The following is a 21391-nucleotide window of genomic DNA, read 5'->3' on the forward strand; positions in this document are numbered from 1 at the left end:
CCCCTTTTTTTTTTAATGTTTATTTATTTTTGAGAGAGAAAGAGCACGGGGAAGGGGCAGAGATTTCAAAGCGGGCTTCCTCCACGCTAACAGCCGAGAGCCCAATGTGGAGTTCAAACTCACATATCACAAGATCATAACCTGAGCTGAAGCCAGGTGCTTAACACACTGAGCCCCCCACGCACCCCCTGCCATTCCCTTTTTAAAACATTGAGCTTTTTTTTAATGGACTTGAGCTTTTTTTTTTTTCAACTTTGTCACATGCTTCCATATCCCAGACATATTTTAGTTGTGAATCATTTGGCAGTGAACTAAGGGAGAGGCAGGGATTCCCTTGGAATTTGCTCTTTTAAAAAAAACTAGACGATGATTTCGTCAGACTTCTAAATACCAGAAAGACTTGGCTTTCAATTTTTAATATTATTTTTTACTTAGTAAAACGGGTGGTCCCACAAGTGATTATTTTGAAATTATCTTAGCCATAAATTTGAGTAACCCTGATAAATATATAAATCCAGCCTTAGTTTTTCATTTGTGCTTAGTCAAGTCTCTTATAGCATGTATTTGATCCTGTTTATGCCTTTTCCTTGATTTTTAGTACAACCATACCTCCTTTTATTGCACTTTTCTTTGTTGCACTTTGCAGGTAGTACTTTTTTTTTTTTTCTGTTTTACAAATTGAAGGTTTGTGGCAACCCTGGGTCAAGCAGAGTCAGTGTTGGAAAGAATGCGATGGACCTGGTTTGCTTACACCCATGGTGAAGGTATAATTTATACGTACCTCTTGGAAAACATTTAGTTCAGGAAATGTCTGAGTGTATTTGTGTGTCACACAGTCTTAAGTAGGTCCTCCTTTGTTACTGTCATATTCTTTTTTCACATACCATAGTACTTGTTTATTTGACTTACTGTCTTCTTGAATAGACTACAAGCTGTGTAAGAACAGAAGCATACTTGTTTTGTTCATACTATGTCACAAACACCTAACCTGGTATTTTGTCTTATAGTTTCAGCTTAATAGATAGAAGTTGGATGGATGCCTAAATGAAGGTCTAGGTATCAAGGACAGATTTTATTTTTTCCAGGAGCTCACATTCTGGTGGAGGACATAATACTAAACTATGTGGTAAGTGCTGTGATAAAGTAATATAAAAAAGTCATATAACCTGAACCTGATAATTAAGGCAAGTTGTCTGAGGTGAAGCCTGAGGTGAGTCTTTTTGAAGTGAGAAAGGGTTATAAGGAAAGAATGAAAGATCTTCCACATAAAAAGAAAGAGGCATATGCAAAGGTGAAAGATGGCCAGATTGTAGGCTCTGAACTTGGGATTTGAGAGGAAAAGCTATTGGACAGGGACAGACATGCCATTCCATGACATTTGAATGTTGTGCCATTTGGGAACTAGTAGTAAATTTAAATAAAAACAACATGAGCAGGTAGTCTTTTGAAAAAGCTTGATGGCATCAGTCTAGAGAATGAAATAGAGGTGGGAAAGACTATAGGGAAAGAGAAAAGTTGAAAAGCTGTGTTACAATAATTGAAAAATGGTAAAGGCCCTGAATTAAAGCAATAAGAGTAGGGCTAGGCTCAAGTGACAGGAGAATAAAATGGTAACTTAGTGAAGCAGTTGGTAGGAAAAGTCAAATATGGTTTCCAGAGAAATCCCAATTTCTCATTTGGGATACTGGGTAAATTGTGATGTTACTTATTGAGAGGGAGGAGTACAAGTATGGATAGGAGTGGAAAGATTTCAGTTAAAATGTTCGTTTCCTTTCATTATTCCTTGGATTCTGGGTTTGGATGCAGTATTGGTTATATATTGCTGCAAAATAAACTACCCCAAATTTAGTTCGAACAACAAACATGTATTAGAGTTTCTGTGGGTCAGGAGATGCAGCTTAGTTGGGTGTCTCTGACTTCAGGTCTTTCATAAAGTTGCAGTCTGGCTGTTGGCTGGGGCTGCAGTGATCTCAAGGTTTGACTGGGGCTGGAGCATCTACTTTCAAAAAGGTGAAGCCCCTGTTCCACTATTTGTCGTCAGGAAGCCTTATCCCCACTGCTTGTACCTCTTCATAGGTCTCCTGGACTATCCTCATGACAGCAGGTGACTTACCCCAGAGTGAGCTATCCAAGAGAAAGAGCAAAGAGGGCACCCAATGTGTTTTTGTCTTAGAAGTCAAATACTATCACATCTGGCATATTCTCCTCATGAGATACAAGTCAGTAAGTGCACACTCAAGCTCCACCTCTTGAAAGGAGGACTATGGAAAGAATTTGTGAACATGTTTTTAACTATCTCAAATGTCGTGAACATTTTAGGGATGCAGAAGAAGAATTCGGTTTGAGGTGGAGAAAAAAGAAAGGACACTGTTTAGTGTCTTATTACCAGTATGTTGAATCTAATAGAGGTAGTTGACATCAAAGAGGGTTGATAATTTGAGTTTTGAACTCAGGAGCCTGATCTCATTAGTACGGATTTGGGAATCGGTATGTCTGTGGTGACTGAGAGAAATAGATAAGGTAACATAGCAGAAATGAGCATCACGAGAGGAGGATCGTGAAAGGAGCCCCAGAGAAAACCATATAACTTCAGTAAAAGAAGTTTCATTAAAGTGGCTAGTATGGAAATCAAGTGTATAAACATTAAGGAATAAGTTGCTGGACAGTTTCGAGGCTGCATGCGGTCTCTGCTATCTCCTCCTGACATTGCCAAACAACCATGTCATCAGAATCAAGCAAAAAACAAGCCCACAGTGATCCAAAGTGATGGAGCTCCATCCGAAAGGAAGCATAACCATTCTGACAAAGAACAGGAAGGTAAATACTAGAGCGAGGAGGCTGAGGCAGACCTGTGGGACCCTGGCAGAGACTGAGCTGTGCAAGTACACACAGGAGTTGTGGAGGCTCATGGCTGAGATCCGGGAGCTGAAGAAGATGAGAAAAAGACTGAGATGGAAGATGAGAAGATCCAGAGCTGTGTGCATTTCATGACTCTGAAGAAGCTTAATCGATCAGCCCATATCAGATTGAAGAAGGCAAGAGATCAGACCCATGAGGCCAAGTAGAAAGTAGATGCCTGTCACGTGCAGCTCCAGAACCTGTTGTATGAGGTGATACACCTGCAGAAAGAAATCACCAAATGTCTGGAGTTTAAGTCGAAGCATTGAAGAAATTGATCTGGTCAGTTTAGAAGAGTTTTATACGGAGGCTCCTCCAGATATTAGCAAGGCTGAAGTCACCATAGGAGACCCTCACCAGCAAACCCTTGCATGTCTGGACTGGGAGCTGCAGCAGAGGAAAAGGCTGACAGAGAAGTACGTAGAGTGCCTGTCCAGCAAGGAGGAGATCTTCAAGGAGACTGAGGTAAAGAAGGGTACCTCAGCAGCCTCCAGGCTTGCCTCAGTAGCATCATGCAGGCTTCCCTCCCAGTGTAAGAGTACCTATTCATACTGTTTGACCAGGCTCACAAGCAATATGAGACAGCTAAACACCTACCATCTCCCCTCTATATCCTCTTTGTCCAGGCCGCTGCATGTAGGTGGGCCTGTCATAAGACATTGTGGCGATTGAAGGCAGTGTGGACAAAGCCAAGGCTCTGTTTAAGCCTCCTGAAGACTCCTAAGATGATGAGAGTGACTCTGATGCTGAGGAGGAACAGACCACAAAACGCCAGTGGCCCTCACTAGAAGTTCAGTTTGATGAGAAGTGCATGGAGATGCTGAAGAGGCACCTGCTGCCTGTCATGCTGGACCTGAAGTGCAAAGATGACAGTGTGCTTCACCTGACTTTCTACTACCTCATGAACCTCAACACCATGACGATTAAAGCCAAAGTGATGACCACCACGGAGCTGATCACCCCATCAGTGCAGGTGACTTTCTGTCTCCTCACTCAGTCCTGAGCTGTTTGTATCCAGGAGATCACAGAAAGAAGACTCCGAATCCAGCCATTCAGTATCAGTTTCAGTGGCATCCTGACTTTGAGAGACTATGTGCTTGACGCATATTTCTGGGTACAGAAGCTAGGTGACCTCCTCTTCCCACAAAGAATAGCCTCAGCACACCGTGATTGCTGAACACTTGCCGAGCATCAGCCACATGGAGACCACCATGAAACTGCTGAAGACTAGGGTGCAGTCCCACCTGGCCCTCCAAAGTTTGCATCCTTGGAACATGGCATTGAACCAGTTACCAGTGGTTGACAGTACCTCTTCCCTGCAAAGGTTGTCTCCTGCCTGGTGAAGTGGGTCACGATTGCCCATGAGGATTACTTGCAGCTACATTTCACCAAGGACATTGTGGAGATGGGACTAGCTGAGGACACCAATCTCTTCTCCTGGCACTCATGGAAAGGGGCACAGCCAAACTCCAGGCTGCCGTGGTGCTAAACACCAGCTACTCCTCCATCCCACCCATTTTCCAGCTCTGTCTGAACTGGAAAGGGGAGAAAAACAGTAGCAATGATGACAACATTCAGGGCATGGAGAGTGAGGTCATCGTGTGCTATAGGAGCTGTGTCCCTCAGTTCAGCCATCAGCTCTTGACCAACCAGCTGCAGTGCCTGTGTGTGCTGCCGGACGTCTACCTGGACGTGGAGAGCCATGACGACAGTGTGGAAGAGCCCAAGGAATTTCCCCAGGAGATGTGTCTGCGGTTTTTCAGGGGTCCCCGCAGGATGAAGCCGTTTAAATATAACCAACCTCAAGGATTCTTCACAGCCTGTTGATTCTTCCTGGCCTCTGCCTCTGCTCTCTGCTCTAGCCCACTTGTGGCTCTTGATACTCTCCAAAGACAGGATTTTTATTTATAGCCTATTAAAGTATCACTTGACCAAGTAAATAAATAAACATTAAGGAATAGTAGAAGGTGAGATGGAAACAATGAAGCTCTTCATTGCCAAATGATCACCAAAACTTGGAAATAGTTTCATTAGTTGGATCTTCTTTTGCAACTGCGAAGGAAGTTAACCTGTTCCATTTCTCCTTGGATTCTGGCTTTGGACATTGTAAACATTTTAGACATATTACATGGAGGCATGGGTTTAGGGTAGAGAAGGGAAATAACACTTTAGTATTTTATTATGAACACACTAAATCCGAAGTGTCTCACTAATTCGCATACTAAGATGTTTGTTATATGTTACAGGTACATGGTACCTTTTTAATCAAACCGTAAGAGTGTTTGATATCAACTGTGTTTTCAGCACAGAGCCTGCTTTGGGTCCTTCCTCTCCATGTTCCTCCCCTGCTTACACTCTCTCTCGTTAAAATAAGGCACACTGCATTAAAAAAAAAAAAATAAATAAAAAAGTATTTGATATCAAGATTTGTTGAGATTGTTACTGGGATGTATGTAGAAATAAAGGAGATGTATCTCAATGATCCATTCTCACCATGTTACTTTGGCTAATGTCTAAACTTATCAGGGTATGTAGGGGCAGACACACAAAGCATCTATCTGGGGATTGGATCTGAGCTGCCAAGAAAAAGTTACTGAAGGAGTTGAGGCCCAGATGTCCATTTCTAGGATGAGAGGCTTAGATTGCCTCATCAAATAGGAAGATTCAAACAGTACAGGGTTTGCCTTGGCATACACGTTGGCTTTCAATATATGAGCTATTGTTAGAAAGGGATCAAGCAAGGAGCTATTGCTGTCCATGCATAGAGTAGCCTGGTTAATTCTCTAAGGAATGGGAGGAAAAGCCACAGTGTGAATTAATCAGTGTTTTGAAAGTGAAGAAACCTAAAGAGTCTGTGATTAGTAGGTTGAATTCCTCCTTCCCTTTTCTTGAGCATCTGCATTTCTTGGAGGGGGAGGGGGAATCTTTTCTCCAGCCCCTATCCTAGGTTTGGCTTACCCAGAAATGTACAGCACAGGAGAGTATATGCATGTTAATCATAAGAATCACACTGCAGTAAGGCAGTGCTACACTGATGCCAGGGATTGCGGCTACCCCAAGCCCTGCTTTAATGCAACATCCGCTCTAGCCAGCTTTTACCAACACACAGATTAGCCATCTAGTCCCTGCCTGCATGCTTTTGCACGTAAAGCTCTACCTGCTTGGATTTATTATCACCAATTGGAAGTTTCATTAGAGTGGCTAGTCAGTGGGAAATCAGGTTTATAAACATTAAGGACTAACTAGAAGGTGAGGTGGAACAATGAAATTCTTCATTGCCAATTGATCAGCAAAACTTGGAAATGATTTGATGATGCTTTTTTGAGCATCTATTGGGGGTAGTACATTATGCCAATTTCTTGGGATTTAAAGATAAATAAGATTGGTTTTTTTGGTCTTAAGGGTAGTATCTAATCTTGTTGGAGAGATAGATGTGTGCAATTAGCTGTAATACAGAGCAGAATTTAGCACAGTAGTGCATAGGAATAAGAAAAGGGGGTGCTTGACAATAAGAGAAGCTCATGATAGAAATGACCTTTATATTTGGTTTGAAAGACAAGTAAAATATTAATATGGACAAAAAAGGAAGCAGAAGGGCACCTGGGTGGCTCAGTCAGTTGAGCATCCGCTTTGGCTTGGGTCATGATCTAACAGTTCATGAGTTCGAGCCCCACATGGGGCTCTCTGCTGTCAGCACAGAGCCTGCTTCAGATCCTCTGTCCCCTTCTCTCTCTGCCCCTCCCCCATTTGCGCTCTTGCCCTCTCTCTCTCTCTCTCTCTCTCTCTTTCTCTCTCAAAAATAAAAAATAAAATGAAAAAGGAAGCAAAGCATTACATCATGAGTAAAAATCATGAAAAGTGCTGATTTTCAAGAATAGCAAATATGCTCATGTGACAAGCATGAGGGGGAAAGAAGATAAATGGGAGATGAAGTGGAAGAGGTAAGTTAGAGCCTGAGTGTGGAGAGTATTATTATTCCCAGATAGTTTGATTTGATTCCAAAAGCAGTGAGGAGATGTTGAAGGCTTTTTGAGCAAGATGACATCAATTTTAGGATACTTACAATATAAAGAATTATTTAGAGAGAGGAAAGACAGGAGGTGGAAACTCTATGAATTAGCAAGTGGATGGAAAAGGTGTAGATTGGGAAGTCATTTAGTTAGCAGCTGTCAGATTTGACCCTATCCCCCAAATGAATGTTCACCTCATATAATATAGTCACAAGTAGGTAATAGACACTAGGTGTTGGGAATACAAAGATGAATTAAAGGTCATGGCACATGAAATAGCTTGTGTGTGTGGAATTAGGAAATGAAAGTTTCAAAGACAACTGAAATTTTTAGCCTGAGTGCTGCCACTGACTTAAATGAAGATACCAGAGGAAGAAGGTGGATTTGGCAAAAAGACAACTAGTTATGTTTTCAACCAAATGTCAGCAGTACAATTAAGGTGATGTCCTATGGAACCTGTAAACTCAAAATGTGGGTCTACAACTTAGGGGGGGAGAAGTATCACTTTTGGGCTGATAAACCAGGAAATTGGGGCTGGCATGTCTGGGACCATGCTGGCCTTTTCTTTCTTTTCTTTCCCCCACTTCCTCTTTACTAGGGCGAAGAAACTGGGAGTTTGGTTATATACTAGATTAACTGAGCTAATAAATACACTGAGAATCATGGAGAAGGGGAAGGCAAGAATCAACCCTGTAGTATTGGACTGGAATTGGAAGTATCAGAATGAATCCATGGTACTTAATATACAGAGAGAGTGGGAGAAACAGATATAGCTGTGTGTGTGTGTGTGTGTGTGTGTGTGTATGTGTGTGTGTGTGTGTGTGTATGAATACATAGTTTCTAACTCTGCTGATAGAGCCTAGAAGCAATGATACTCTAGAAGCAATGAACACACTTAGTGCCCAGATCTTGATTTCTAAATTCTCTTCTTCACTAAAAGAAATCAAAGCTCTTTGGAGAAATTATTAATTCCAAGACTGAGCAGGGAGAATACAAGATGAACCTGGAGCATCATCTTGCACCAGAAAATAAGAAAGTGCTCAAAGAGTGATGGGTGCACGCCAAAAGAACCCAGGAACTAGCTTAAAGGAGTTCTTATGTCTGGGAACATTTGAGCATGAGATGCTGACAGTAATGTTTTATAATGCTTTGAGTAAAATAGTAATCCACAAGCTCATCCTGGCATAAAGGAATAAATAAATGGGGAAGAAGGAAATACTCTGTTCTACAGTTGATTTATTGCCAACCAATAAATCCAGAGGGAATGATGGAATCAGAAAAATCTATTTGCAATCATTATAGAAATAATTATTTATCTAAGAATCCTTGAAGGGTGCTAAATATGGTGGGTGAAAACTTGATGGCAAATAGAAATATTCACATAGTTTTAAAGAATCTCCCTATTAGATAGTTATTATGAAGTATAATATACCTATTTGTTTACCTAATCCTGAAGAAATCTGGCAGAAACTATCTTAACCAAGAGATTAAAATTAGAGTCATCAGTAATGAGACAAATCACCAATGTATGTTTCTTACTATGCACCAAGAAAAGCACAACATTACTTAGGTGGTATATTACTGTCTGACTCACTCAGTGTTACTCTATTTCATTTTAGATAAACAAAATACATACAAATTCAGATTAAACAATTTGAGAGAAACCGTATATCAAAACCTCTTGAAAACATTCTACCTGGCAGCCAAAACCTGTCTGGGCAAATCTATTTTTCTTCCTGGTGCGGCAAAAAAAACCAAAAAACAAACCAAAAAAAAAAAAACACTACTCTTTCACACAGTTCTGAGATCTGATCATCTGCAGGTAATGTTCCCTGATGCCAAGTAAACATAAGACATCCACAGTTTTTCGAGTTGTTCTTCCAGCAAGCCTTTGCCCAACTTACTCTCCAGAAATAAACTATAAGGTTTTTTGGTTTTAGCCTGTTAGACTCCAAATAAACAAAGAGGATATTGTGTCCAGAACCAGTTTTACTGACTGCCTGATTCTCCATGAGATATTATTTAAATTTCCTCCTGAAGTGTGCAACTCAAAGTGAGAAATGAGTCCAGAGTAAATGATCAGATGACTGCAGTCTGTTTAAAGTTAACATTTCTTGACGACTAAGATATAGAATGTATTTTACAAAGTTTGTATTTTGTTCTAACACTATGCACACAGCAGTTTTACTAATGTGAAAAATAAATAATGGAATGCATTTTGCAAGTATAATGTCTGCCCTCTGCCCCACAAAAAGTGATGCAGATTATAATTTCCCAAGTGCCACAACGGGCAGCTGGCACTAGTCTCTGTCCAATTCCAAAATGCAATTTCGTAGAATTGCACAATGAGTTCTTTTGAGTTCAAGAAGAGGGTGAGGGAAAGTGAAATCACAGTGCATGAGACTTGAATGTCTCTGTGTATATGTGCATGTTGGGAGGCTAATAAAGTGGTGGGTCAGTCCCTAATTCAGTTTGGCTTTTTTTTTAATGCTACACTCTAGTGCCTGAAAACTTTTACTCTTGAGGAGGAAGGACTGTGTAACTTACTAAGTGCCTAAGGCCAAAATGTCATTTTGCATATTAGGGAGTGCTGAGTTTGCTGTCAGCCAAGCCTTCTGCCTCCCAGGAGCCGGTGCTAGAGTTAATTCGCATCCAGCAGTTGGGGGAGTCTTTAGAATGTTAAGACTGTCAGCTGCAACTCAGAAGTATGAGAAGTTGAGTCTCAGAAGTAGGCAGCCCAGAGTCAGAGTTTATTGGAAGAGGCATGGGGTGTGGAGAGGAGGCGGAAGTAGGGAGCTCTGAGTTAGAGTCTCCACTCCTTCATTTGCTAAGGCCTTCTCTCTCCCCTCTTTGAGTTTCGGTCTTTTCATCTGTAAAATCCTGATATTTATACCTTCCCAGCATATTCTATAGGCTCTAGTGGCCTTCCAATAAATATTATAAGAAATGGCTCTAAAAGTTCTTTTTTTTTAAATTTTTTTAATGTTTATTTATTTATTTTTGAGACAGAGAGAGAGCATGAACGGGGTAGGGGCAGAGAGAGAGGGAGACACAGAATTGGAAGCAGGCTCCAGGCTCCGAGCCATCAGCCCAGAGCCCGACGCGGGGCTCGAACTCACGGACCGCGAGATGGTGACCTGAGCCGAAGTCGGACGCTTAACCGACTGAGCCACCCAGGCGCCCCTAAAAGTTCTTTTTAAACTGCAGGTCACATTGGGGGGTCTGGGTGGCTCAGTAGGTTGGTTGAGCGTCCGACCGGCTCAGGTCACAATATCGCGGTCTGTGAGTTCGAGCCCCACATCGGGCTCTGGGCTGACAGCTCAGAGCCTGGAGCCTGTTTCAGATTCTGTGTCTCCCTCTCTGACCCTCCCCCGCTCATGTTCTGTCTCTCTCTCTCTCAAAAATAAATAAACATATTTAAAAAATTAAAAAAAAAAAAACTGCAGGTCACTACGTAAATGTGAAGTATCATCAGATCAAATCCAATGAAAGATGTCTTTCCATCTAAAACTTGAAAGGAGTTTGCCAGACTGGAAGGGAAATTTCAAGCTCAGGGACAAAGTAGAGTCAATGTTCGTTGGTGCAAACATGGAAAGCATGTTGGATTGGCAAGTCATTGGTGTGGCTAAGATATGACCAGGGTGCCTTTGGTTGAAGGGACCCAAAGGATCTAAGAAAGCATGCTGGGGAACTTGTCACTGAAACGCTTTGATTGCCTTAGAGACTGTGGCATTGCCTTGAGGTGGGGAATAAGGAAAAGCTTTTTAATTTTTTAAAGTATTTTATTTATTGTTGAGACAGAGACAGAGTGTGAGCAGGGAGGGACAGAGAGAGAGGGAGACACAGAATCCAAAACAGGCTCCAGGCTCTGAGCTGTCAGCATAGAGCCTGACGTAGAGCTTGAACTTTTGAACCACAAGATCATGACCTGAGCTGAAGTCAGACGCTCAACCAACTGAGCCACCCAGGCACCCCAGGAAAAGCTTTTTAATGGAGGTGGCAGTAGAGATGGACAACACGGTTGAGCTTCTATCATGGAAACTATGGCAATATATAATGTGTAGGATAGATTTGGGGGCAGAATGGAACGTAGGGAAGCCTGAAGGCAGGAACATCTGGGAAGGCTATTTTTCAGTCTAAACTGAAGGTTCTGGTGATCCATCTTACTTGGCCATCTGTCACCTCTGTTTTTGCAGTACCAAATAATGCCTGCCACGTTTGGGAGAATGTGGCCTGATCTTAAATCTCCTGGAGTTGGACAAGTCAGAAATGGAGTGATAAGTAGGGCAGACCCTCACACGAGCTTGGTCAGATGCTTTCTCCTTCCTCCACAGCCCCAAGTTAAATGGAGTAAGGATTTCTTTGTGAAAAAAAATTATTCTTTGGGGCATTAAACTCTAATTATATCATTTGGAAGTACACTGTAAATCTGGAAAAATGTTGGTATCCTCCCAAGAAAGTCATTTGAAAAAAAAGAATGGTTAGCTCTTTAAATGCCGCTTTTACCTAGTTGGTCTCTTTCCTAACCTTTTAAAACTTGGACTCTGGGGTATACGAAAGAAAAACAAAATGAGCCAAGCAGCTGAGCCCAGATGCCCAAACTGAAACCCAAATTGCCCTCCCTTTAGAGGCTTGTGGGCCGGGGTAAGTCATGCTATGGGCTCCTCCCCAGAACAGTTTAATGTTTGTGGGATAATTATGTTAATGGTAAGTGTTTAAAACGAGTACTCTATCCTTGAATGAGAAAGTTGACTTAATCAGTTAAAATAGTAACATGTTGACCAGTTCTGCCAGCTCATGTGGGTCTCTACCATGCCTCCTGCCCCTCGTTCCTTTCCAGTTTCATATCTGAGAAGGGTATGAAGACTTCAAGTATTTTTTTTTCACAATACAGAACAGTTAACTTTATTATGTGCATTACTTATTAATAGACTAATTTGTTAAAAAACTAACAGAATCAATGTTAGTGATTCTGAGAAAGATTTCTGTTTATGAAGGAAGAGTACCACTCGAGGAGAGTACTCAATCTTTGTGAGGAGTGATTGGCAGGGGTCTCTAGCCTGACTCTGCATCCACTAATTCTGTGCCTCCTCTTTTTCCTCTCCAGGTGTCCGGGGTCATATCTAAGTTTGTTCCAGCCATCCAGAATACTCTACAATGCCCCCTGGCTCTGGAAGAGGAAAGGGACTGACAGTGTTAACTGAATCCATTTTGAATGAGACATACATCATGCCAATGTCATTCACTGGAAACTGTAACCAGCTTGGTTGGCTAGTCCCTTGCCCATGGAATATTGGTTTTTCAGACTTTTTTTGATGTATAAGTACCTCAACCATAGGTATGTCATTACTGAAGATTGCATTTCAGTCCACTATATTTTTGGACGTTGTCACAAAAAAGTACCTTTTTTGTTTTTTAATTTGAGGGGGGGATGTGTGCATGAATGGGGGAGAAGGGTAGAAGGAGAGGGAGGGAGGGAGGGAGAGGGAGAGAGAGAGAGAGAGAGAGAGAGAGAGAGAATCTCAAGCAGGCTCCACACTCAGTGTGGAGGCCAACATAGGGCTTGATCTCACAACCCTGTGATCATGACCCGAGCCAAAATCAAGAGTTGGATGTTCAACCAAATGAGTCATTTAGGCACCCCCCCCCCAAAAAGTAATTTTAAATTGTATTACATGATTTTGAATATTTAGTATCTCAGGAACTCTGAAAACTTTATTGGAGTGTTAGATATTCACTTCAGACCTCGTATCGGAATGATCAGACTTCCTTAAAACCAGAAAATCAATACTGCTGACTCCATCAAACAATGTAAGTAAGTAAGGGCTTAATCATGGTTTCCTGTATTTTTAACCCCAGTTGAAATTCCTACTATCCTTTGCCCATTTAGTCATGAGCCTTGGCTCAGAATGACCTCTAGCTGTTCAGCTCCTCTCAGTAGACCCAGATTTGCCTTAGGCTCTGAGGAAAATACTTAAGTAGAGGAGTTCCAAAATTTTTTTCAAATTTTCACATTAGTGGCATCAACCAAATAAATATATACCATCTCTAGTGACTATTCCTTTTTACCTGTTTTTATACCAGAATGGTTTGCCTAAAAACAGTCACACCTCTGCATTGACATTGTCCACAGATACAGAATACATGGGATATGTGTTACATTTCCTCTTCTGTGGTTACACAATGACTTCAAATAGCTATGAGTAATTGAATGGATTGGCCAAGACAGAATGTCTTACTTCCTTTTTCTAATGGTTAACTGTATTCGTTATTCTCACATTGGGCTTCCCTGTACTTTGATTTCATGTCTCATACATTTGTCAAATTGTAATTACTTATTTACCTCTACTACACCTTGAGGTTGGAGTTACCATTTTTCCTATTATGAGTTTGCTGTAGTCCTACCCTAGTGCCTGGCATATAGTGAATACTCAATGTTTGTTAAATTGAGTGAATTTGTCTTGGGAGTTCCTTGATTTTTATAGTTAGGTACTGGCTGCTTTTTCAAGACATGGACGATCAAAATCAACTAGGCATTTATTTGTACTATTTTAATAAGCATTTTAGCAGTTTCATAGAAAAGATGTGTAAAACATTTGATGAAAAAAACATTCATGTAAGTGATATTTACAGAGGAAAGATGGGGGCACTCAATGTAGGGACACATCCTGGGAACAATTTCTCAGTTAGGAGTATTGTGAGTTACACTGTTTTTTTTTTTTTTTTTCATTCTGTTTCAATCTTAACAGTTTTTCTTAGATTCCTTCCTTTGGAGCTACAGCATAACCTGAATATTAAAATTGTTTTCTTTACCCCACCCTAGTTGCTATAGCTGATGAGTCATAGAAACCAGAGAAGGGAAAGACCAGTGAAATCATCTGGTTCATCTCCAAATTAGGGAGTGGAGGCTTGGGATTTGGGGAAGACTAACCTCTCATTTAAAAAGGGGGGAAAAAAACCAAAAAACTGCAACTAGAGCTGATTAGAGCAGCTCACCCATCTGTCTGTCTTTTGCTTCTAACCCCATCCTGAGATCTACCCTATTAGAAGACAATCAGGAATTCTTTCCAAGGGCCCCAGGAATACCAGATGCCAAAGTGTTAAGAAGCTGAACTAAAATTGTACTGCCTGAGTAATAAAGTTGGATTATGAATCTTCCAAAGATTATTTTAATGGAGTCTTAAAGAATTTGAAACTCTGTTTTAGTAAGACTTTATAAATTTAAGAGCTAGCAAAGGACTTACAGATGGTCTGGGCTAACGTGTGCAGTTCCCAGATGGAGAAATTAGGATGGAAATGATGAGATTACAGGTATGCCTAGGTCAGGAGTACAGGCCTCCCAATCTGTTTCTCTTTGTGTCAGAATAGCCCAGGATCCTCCCTCACAGTGCTCTCCTCCATCATCTTCCTCTCCTCCTCCTTCTCTTTTGCATTATTTGAAGAAATGGCATGAATGATTTACCACTGGTGCCTACTCTTCATGTCACCCGAGTCCAGGTATCACATGTCCTTGGGCCACAGAGGCAGGTACATGCCACTTTGGCCCCACCTACAGCCTTTCTACCACACTCCTTGCTTCCCTTCTGCTTGCTTCTGTGTTGTTTCAGCTACTGAACCTTGGCTTCATCTCCTGTCCAGAATCTGCTTGTGTCCTGTGGACTTTTTAACAAGTCATAGTGTCCTTTGCCCCTCCCTTGGTACCTATCTTAGATCTACCCCACTGCTGATGTTCCTCCATAGCATCCTGCACCGTCTCTGGTCTCTTGGGTTACAAAACTGGCTCCATACTGCTTTTTGCTAATGTCCCCTTACAGAGTGGGGAGGAATATTTGTACGCTGTCAGTAGTGATAGCGTCTGCATACGTGTGTCCCCAGGGTAAATCCCCTTATCTAGTTACCTGAGTGTATCACACATTCACATTATTAGAAATCTAAGTTCCTTTGCAGCATTAGAGATATTCAGCAGTGTCCTGTTATTTTTATTTTGATAATATTCTACACAGACTCATTTTACTATAAAGTGATGTTTCTTTCACAGCCATAGCTATACATTTGAGTAACCTAAGGACTAAAAACGTGCTGGGATCCATGATCCAGCGTGTGAACTAAAGCAACAACTATATATGGATATATTCAATTACACAAGGGATACTCTTCCCAATTTGGACAAAAATGGAATGTAAAGAAATGGAATGGAATGAAAAGAAGAAAGCTGATCATATTTGATAAAAGTCATCTAGTGATCTACTTGTAAAGTGTTACAATTTTGTTAAAGTACTTGCGTTTAGAAAGTCTATTATGCTTATTTTAATGAGTAGATAAAACCTGTTTATGTCTAGTAACGTCCATGTGCACATACATGATTAATGTGCCTAAATATACTACATTTGCACATTAAGGAGTGAGTTTTAGAGCCCAAAGAGAACTTGAAGATTTTCTAGTCAAACCTGTTTTCTGCAGTTTGGGGAAGGCTTATCTCTGCTCCATGAAGCTTCAGCTGAGATGGCTCAACTGGAGACTGGACGGTCCACTTTCAAGATGGCTCACGTAGCTGGCAAATTGGTACTGGCTGTCAGCTGAGGACCTTGGTTCTTCTTCATATGACTTTCTCCACAGGTTACTGCTTGGGTTTCTTCATGGCATGATGGCTGGATTTGAAGGCAAGCATCTCAAGTATGTAAGGTAGAAATGCATTCATGATCTAGCCTCAGAAGTCACACAGAGTGATTTCTGCAGTTAGTCTGTTTGTCAAATAGTTCATGATGCGGTTCTGGGATATGGGGATACACTCTTCCCCTTGATGGAGAAGTGGCAAGATTCTAGCAGAGCATATGGGATGGGAAATATTGTTGTGGTTATCTCTGGAGAGTATAACATGTTCTGTCTTCGGGCTGTCACAACAAACTACCATAGATTGTATGGCTTGTAAACAACAGAAATTAAGGGGCACTGGATGGCTCAATTGGTTGAGCGTCCAACTCTTGATTTTGGCTCAGGTCATGATCTCATGGTTCACGGGATTGAGCCCTGCATCGGGATCGGGATCTGTGCTGGCAGCATGGAGCCAGCTTGGGATTCTCTCTTTCTCTCTCTCTCTCCCTCTCTCCCTCCCCCTCCCTCCCCCCAAACCTCAAAATAAATAAACATTTTTTAAAATCTCTATTAAAAAACAGGGTGCCTGGGTGGCTCCGTCAGTTAAGGGTCCGACTTTGGCTCAGGTCATGACCTTGTGGTTCACGAGTTCAAGTCTCACATGGGGCTCTGTGCTGACAGCTCAGAGCCTGGATCCTGCTTGGGATTCTGTGTCTCCCTCTCTCTGCCCCTCCACCACTCATTCCTCTCTCTCTCAAAAATAAATAAAAATATTTTTTAAAAATCTCTATTAAAAAAACAACAGAAATTAATCTGTCACATTTCTGGAGCCTGGATAGTCCAGAATCAAGGCCTGTTGAGAACTTACTTCCTAGTTCATAGATGGCTGTCTTCTCACTGTGACTTCATGTGGAGAAAGGGTGAGGGAGCTCTGTGTGGCATCTTTTATAAGGACACTGATCCTATAGGAGTGCTCTGCTTTCATTTCCTAACTGCTTCCCAAAGGCCCTAACTCCAAATACCTTCTCATGGAGGATTAGGTTGCAATATATGAGTTTTGGGATGAGAAAAACACTCAATAAAATACAATAATTTTTTGCTTTCCTGGAGGTTTTTATTTAATAGTTTTTCTTGACAGTCTCGCTAATTCATTCCCAAACGACTCAGTAAAGCTATTCATTTCTTCTTAGTGCCTTCAAACACCTTGGGCAATTACTTCCTCCCACTCCTTTGAGGCCTCCTTGCTAGAGCCTCCAGTTATCTTCTCCAGTCTAGACTGTTTGCTCTGTATACCTGCTGCATAGTTGTTCTGAGTTCTCTCCTCCTCATCTTTCTGAGATTTCTTTTCACATATTTTTGCATTCAGTCCCCAGTTGTCTAGATCCAGTGCTTCCTATTTTTGCTTTATTCTCTTGTTTTGGTGGAGCACGTCATTCAGGAGCCTCCGAAGAAAGGGTATGTAATGTGTAATGGGATGAATGGTGATGCTCAAATTATGTGTCCATATCCCAAGCCTCAAAATCTGTGATTATTTCCTTATCTGGAAAAAGGATGTTTGCAGATGTAATTAAGTTACAGATCTCAAAATTAGAGCATTCTTGATTATCCACGTGGGTCCCAAATCCAATGACAAGTGTTCTAATAAGAGACAGGAGCCAGGGGTAGGGAAGGTGTCTGGGTGGCTCAGTCAGTTAAACATTAGATATCAGCTCAGGTCATGATGTCATGGTTCGTGAGTTCGAGCCCCATATTGGTCTCTGCACTAGTAGGGGCGCCTGGGTGGCTCAGTCAGTTAAGGTCTCTGCACTGACAGTGCGGAGCCTGCCTGGAATTCTGTCTCTCTCTCTCTCTGTCCCTCCCCAACTTGCTCCAGCCCATTTGCTCACTCTATGCTCTCTCGCACGTGGACATGCACTCTCTCTCAAAATAACTAAATAAACTTTAAAAAAATTAAAAAAGACAGAAGAGGAGAAGACAGAAACAGAGAAGAAGACCATGTGAAAATGGGGAGATACTGGAATATTGTAGCCACCAGGTATGCTGATAGCTACCAGAAGCTGGAAGAGACAAGGAAGGTTCTCTCCCAGAGCCTCCAGAGGGAGTATGGCTGTGTGGATACCTTGATTTCATACTTCTGGCCTCTGGAACTGTAAGAGAATACATTTCTGTTGTTTTAAATCCCGAGGATTGTGATAATTTGTTATGGCAGCCCTAGGAAACAAACACAGGGTCCAGGGGTATAAATAGCATTTTTAAAATTCATTCTTTCTTTCTTTCTTTCTTTCTTTCTTTCTTTCTTTCTTTCTTTCCATCCAAGTTAGCATATAGTGCAATAATGATTTCAGGAATAGATTCCACTGATTCATTCCCTATGTATAATACCCAGTGCTCATCTCAACTGTCTTCCTTAATGCCCCTTACCCATTTAGCCCATCCCCCCACCTACAACCCTTCCAGGAATCCTGTTTGTTCTCTGTATTTAAGAGTCTTTTATGTTTTGTCCCCCTCCCTGTTTTTCTATTATTTTTGCTTCCCTTTCCTTATGTTCATCTGTTTTGTATCTTAAATTCCACATTTGAGTGAAGCCATATGATATTTGTCTTTCTCTGACTGACAAATTTTGCTTAGCATAATACTCTCCAGTTCCATCCACGTAGTTGTGAATGGCAAGATTTCATTCTTTTTGATTGCCGAGTGATACTCCATTGTGTGTGTGTGTGTGTGTGTGTGTGTGTATACACATACATACCACATCTTCTTTATCCATTCATGTGTCAAAGGACATGTGGGCTCTTTCCATACTTCAACTATTGTCGATAGTGCTGCTTATAACATTGGGGTGCATGTGCCCCTTCAAAACAGCACTCCTGTATCCCTTGGATAAATACCTAGTAGCGCAGTTACTGGGTTGTAGAGTAGTTCTATTTTTAATTTTTTGAGGAACCTCCATACTGTTTTCCAGAGTGGCTGCACCAGTTTGCACTCCCACCAGCAGTGCAATAAAGATCCTCTTTCTCTGCATCCTCCCCAACATCTGTTGTTGCCTGAGTTGTTAACTGAGGCATTCTGACTGGTGCAAGGTGGTATCTCATTGTGGTTTTAATTTGTATTTCCATGATGATGGGTGATGTTGAGCATTTTTTTCATGTGTCTGTTAGCCAGCATTTTTGAAAAATGTTTCTTATGCATGCATCCTTGATTTACAGTGGGATGGGTACAGAATTCTAGTTGCAAACTAATGACTTCATATTTCTTTCCTAATACATTTATAAGTTGGCATTCCTCTGTAAATAAGAGCTTCCTTATCCTATCTTTTGTGTATTTTTTTAAACTATCAATTTAGACAATTCAGTGTACTATAATCAGTTCCTATCATTTTTCCATCAGTTCCTATCATTTGCTCAGATTATCCCAAAATTTAGCGAGGAGAGCCCCTTAAAATTGGCTTTTGTGTCTTTTTGATAAATTTTTTAACACAAAGCTCACCATGTATTTTCTCTGCCCCATTTCTGGAACCAGCCCTTTCTCCTAGCAGAATTGTTTCATTTACTGGAAAATAGTATTTAGAAACCAAGATTTGAATGCTGAGTATAATGCCATTCTTATTTCTTACCCTTCATGTATGACCTTTAAAAATTTCTGGACTCTTTTAGGAATTTCTCCCTGTTTCCATCCAGTGTTCTGAAATTTCATGGTAATGTGCCTTTGTGTGTTAGGCTTATTTTGTTGTTGTTGCTTTTTTGTTTTTTTCTATTTATTGTGACTTTTTCAGTGTAAAATCTCATGGCCGTCGGTTCTAGAAAATTGTCTTTATTTCTTGATGATTTTCTTCCCTTTGTTTTACCTATTTATTCTTGCTAGAACGCCTATTATTTGAATGTTAGATTTTACAAATACTCTTTTCCTCTTCTGGCCACATATTCAAATACAAGCCATTATTATGTACTGATTATATGCAGCAGGCTCAGAGAAATAACAGCTAAATGGTTAGAGAGACTTTAAGCCATGTAACAGAGGACTTGGAGCCAGCCTTTGTGTCACTGAAAAAATGGTGGTATGTGAAAAATATGGTGTAATGGAAAGGCAGAAACATATATTCTAGTCTCAGCTCTGCCACTTACTAGTTTAAGTACTGTGGTAGATTGTTTGCACAAGTGATTGCCAACATTTCCTTCTACCCCTCTCAACACCTGTCACTTCCTTTATGAAGAGGTAGAATCTATTTCCCCTCCCCTTGAATTTGGGTTAAATGACTTGCTTTTTGAACAGTGGGATACAGACAAACTGACAATGTTACCGTCTAGGCCTGGAAGCTTCCACTTTCATTCCTAAAAACTATCAACTACCTTGCTGCAGAGAGGCCCTTTTGGATCTTCCAGACTCATCTGGGTCTCCCTAGCCACTGCTAAATAGACCAGAGATGAGCTGACCCAGTGAATTCTGCCCTTTGCAGAATCATAAGCAAATGGTGGTGGTTGTTTTAAGCCTCTAAGATTTAGAGGTGGTTTATTTCCTAATATCAGTAACTGAAACAAATTAGTACCAGATATGGAGTGTTGCTGTAACAAAAACCTAAAATATGTGGCATTGACCCTACTGCCAGGCAGTAACCAGACAGTAGATGGTTAGTGGATGTTGAAAGAGTAGTGAGGAGGTTGGAGAAAAAGGCTATGTATTGGCAGAATGTTTAACGCTACCATTGCCTATGGTAACATCAATGATAGAAAATGTGCCCAATGAACTCTGAATCTAGCCAAGGAGGTTTCCAGGAAGAATCCTGAGAATGGTCATCTTTTTGCCTCTTAAGATTAAGTATAAGAGGGGGAAAAATCATTAAAGAAAGATGTTTGGTTTCCAAACAGAATTGTTAGCCAGTACAAGGTTTACAAAGTAAGAAATGGCCTCGGGATAAAGATCAAATCATGTGTGGCTACAAAACCTTCTTTTATTTTTAAGATTTCAGAGAGATTTAATGCGGTACTTTGAAGACTATCTCAGGTCTTTTAGGAATCTTAAGTGCTTTGGTCCAGCCTGACAAGCACCAAGTAGAGAGAGAGGTCTGTTTAAAAAAAACTTTTTTTTATGTTTATTTATTTTTGAGAGGACAGAGCGTGAGCAGAGGAGGGACAGAGAGAGGGGGAGACATAGAATCCAAAGCAGGCTCCAGGCTCTGAGCTGTCAGCACAGAACCCTATGTGGGGCTCGAACCCATGAACCGTGAGATCATGACCTGAGCGGAAGTCAGATGCTCAACTGACTGAACCACCCAGACACCCTGAGAGAGGTCTGTTTTTAGCAAGCATAATACATGTGAATTTTGGAGCGTGGAGTTAAACCTCATTACGATTTACAGAAGACCCATAATGTTTTTGAGAAAATTGTATTGGATATAAATTTTGGAGCCTGGAATGAACTTCACTAAGATTTATAGAAAATCCACCGAGTTTTAAAGATAATTTTTATTAATAAAAGAACTGTCAGCTTGGACACAAACAGGACAAAACGAAAAGTTTCTGGACCTTTGAGTTTCTACTGGCATGAAGCATATTGAGAGAGCTACTCAGCCACAAATATGGGCCATTCTTATTTATTTATTTATTTGTTTGTTTGTTTATTTATTTATCTATCTATCTTTATTTTTGAGAGAGAGAGACAGAGTGTGAGTGGAGGAGGGGCAGAGAGAGAGGGAGACCCAGAATCCGAAGCAGGCTCCAGGCTCTGAGCTGTCAGCACAGAGCCCGATGCAGGGCTCGAACTCACGAACTGTGAGATCATGACCTGAACTGAAGTCGGATGCCCAACTGACTGCACCACCCAGGCACCCTAAATATGGGCCATTCTTAAGGAAAAGGAAAGACATCTCAGACAGTGTAATCAAGAGGCTGAAAAGC

The 21391-nt window shown here is 41.1% G+C and overlaps 1 pseudogene; it reads left to right on the forward strand.

The window, feature by feature from the left end:
- The first annotated feature begins 17 nt into the window (after positions 1–17).
- On the forward strand, positions 18–8641 carry LOC132670445 (THO complex subunit 5 pseudogene; annotated as a pseudogene).
- Positions 8642–21391: the final 12750 nt, after the last annotated feature.

The sequence above is a fragment of the Panthera onca genome, chromosome B3 (genome assembly GCF_046562875.1).
Source record: "Panthera onca isolate mPanOnc1 chromosome B3, mPanOnc1 haplotype 2, whole genome shotgun sequence".
Lineage (NCBI taxonomy): Eukaryota > Metazoa > Chordata > Mammalia > Carnivora > Felidae > Panthera > Panthera onca.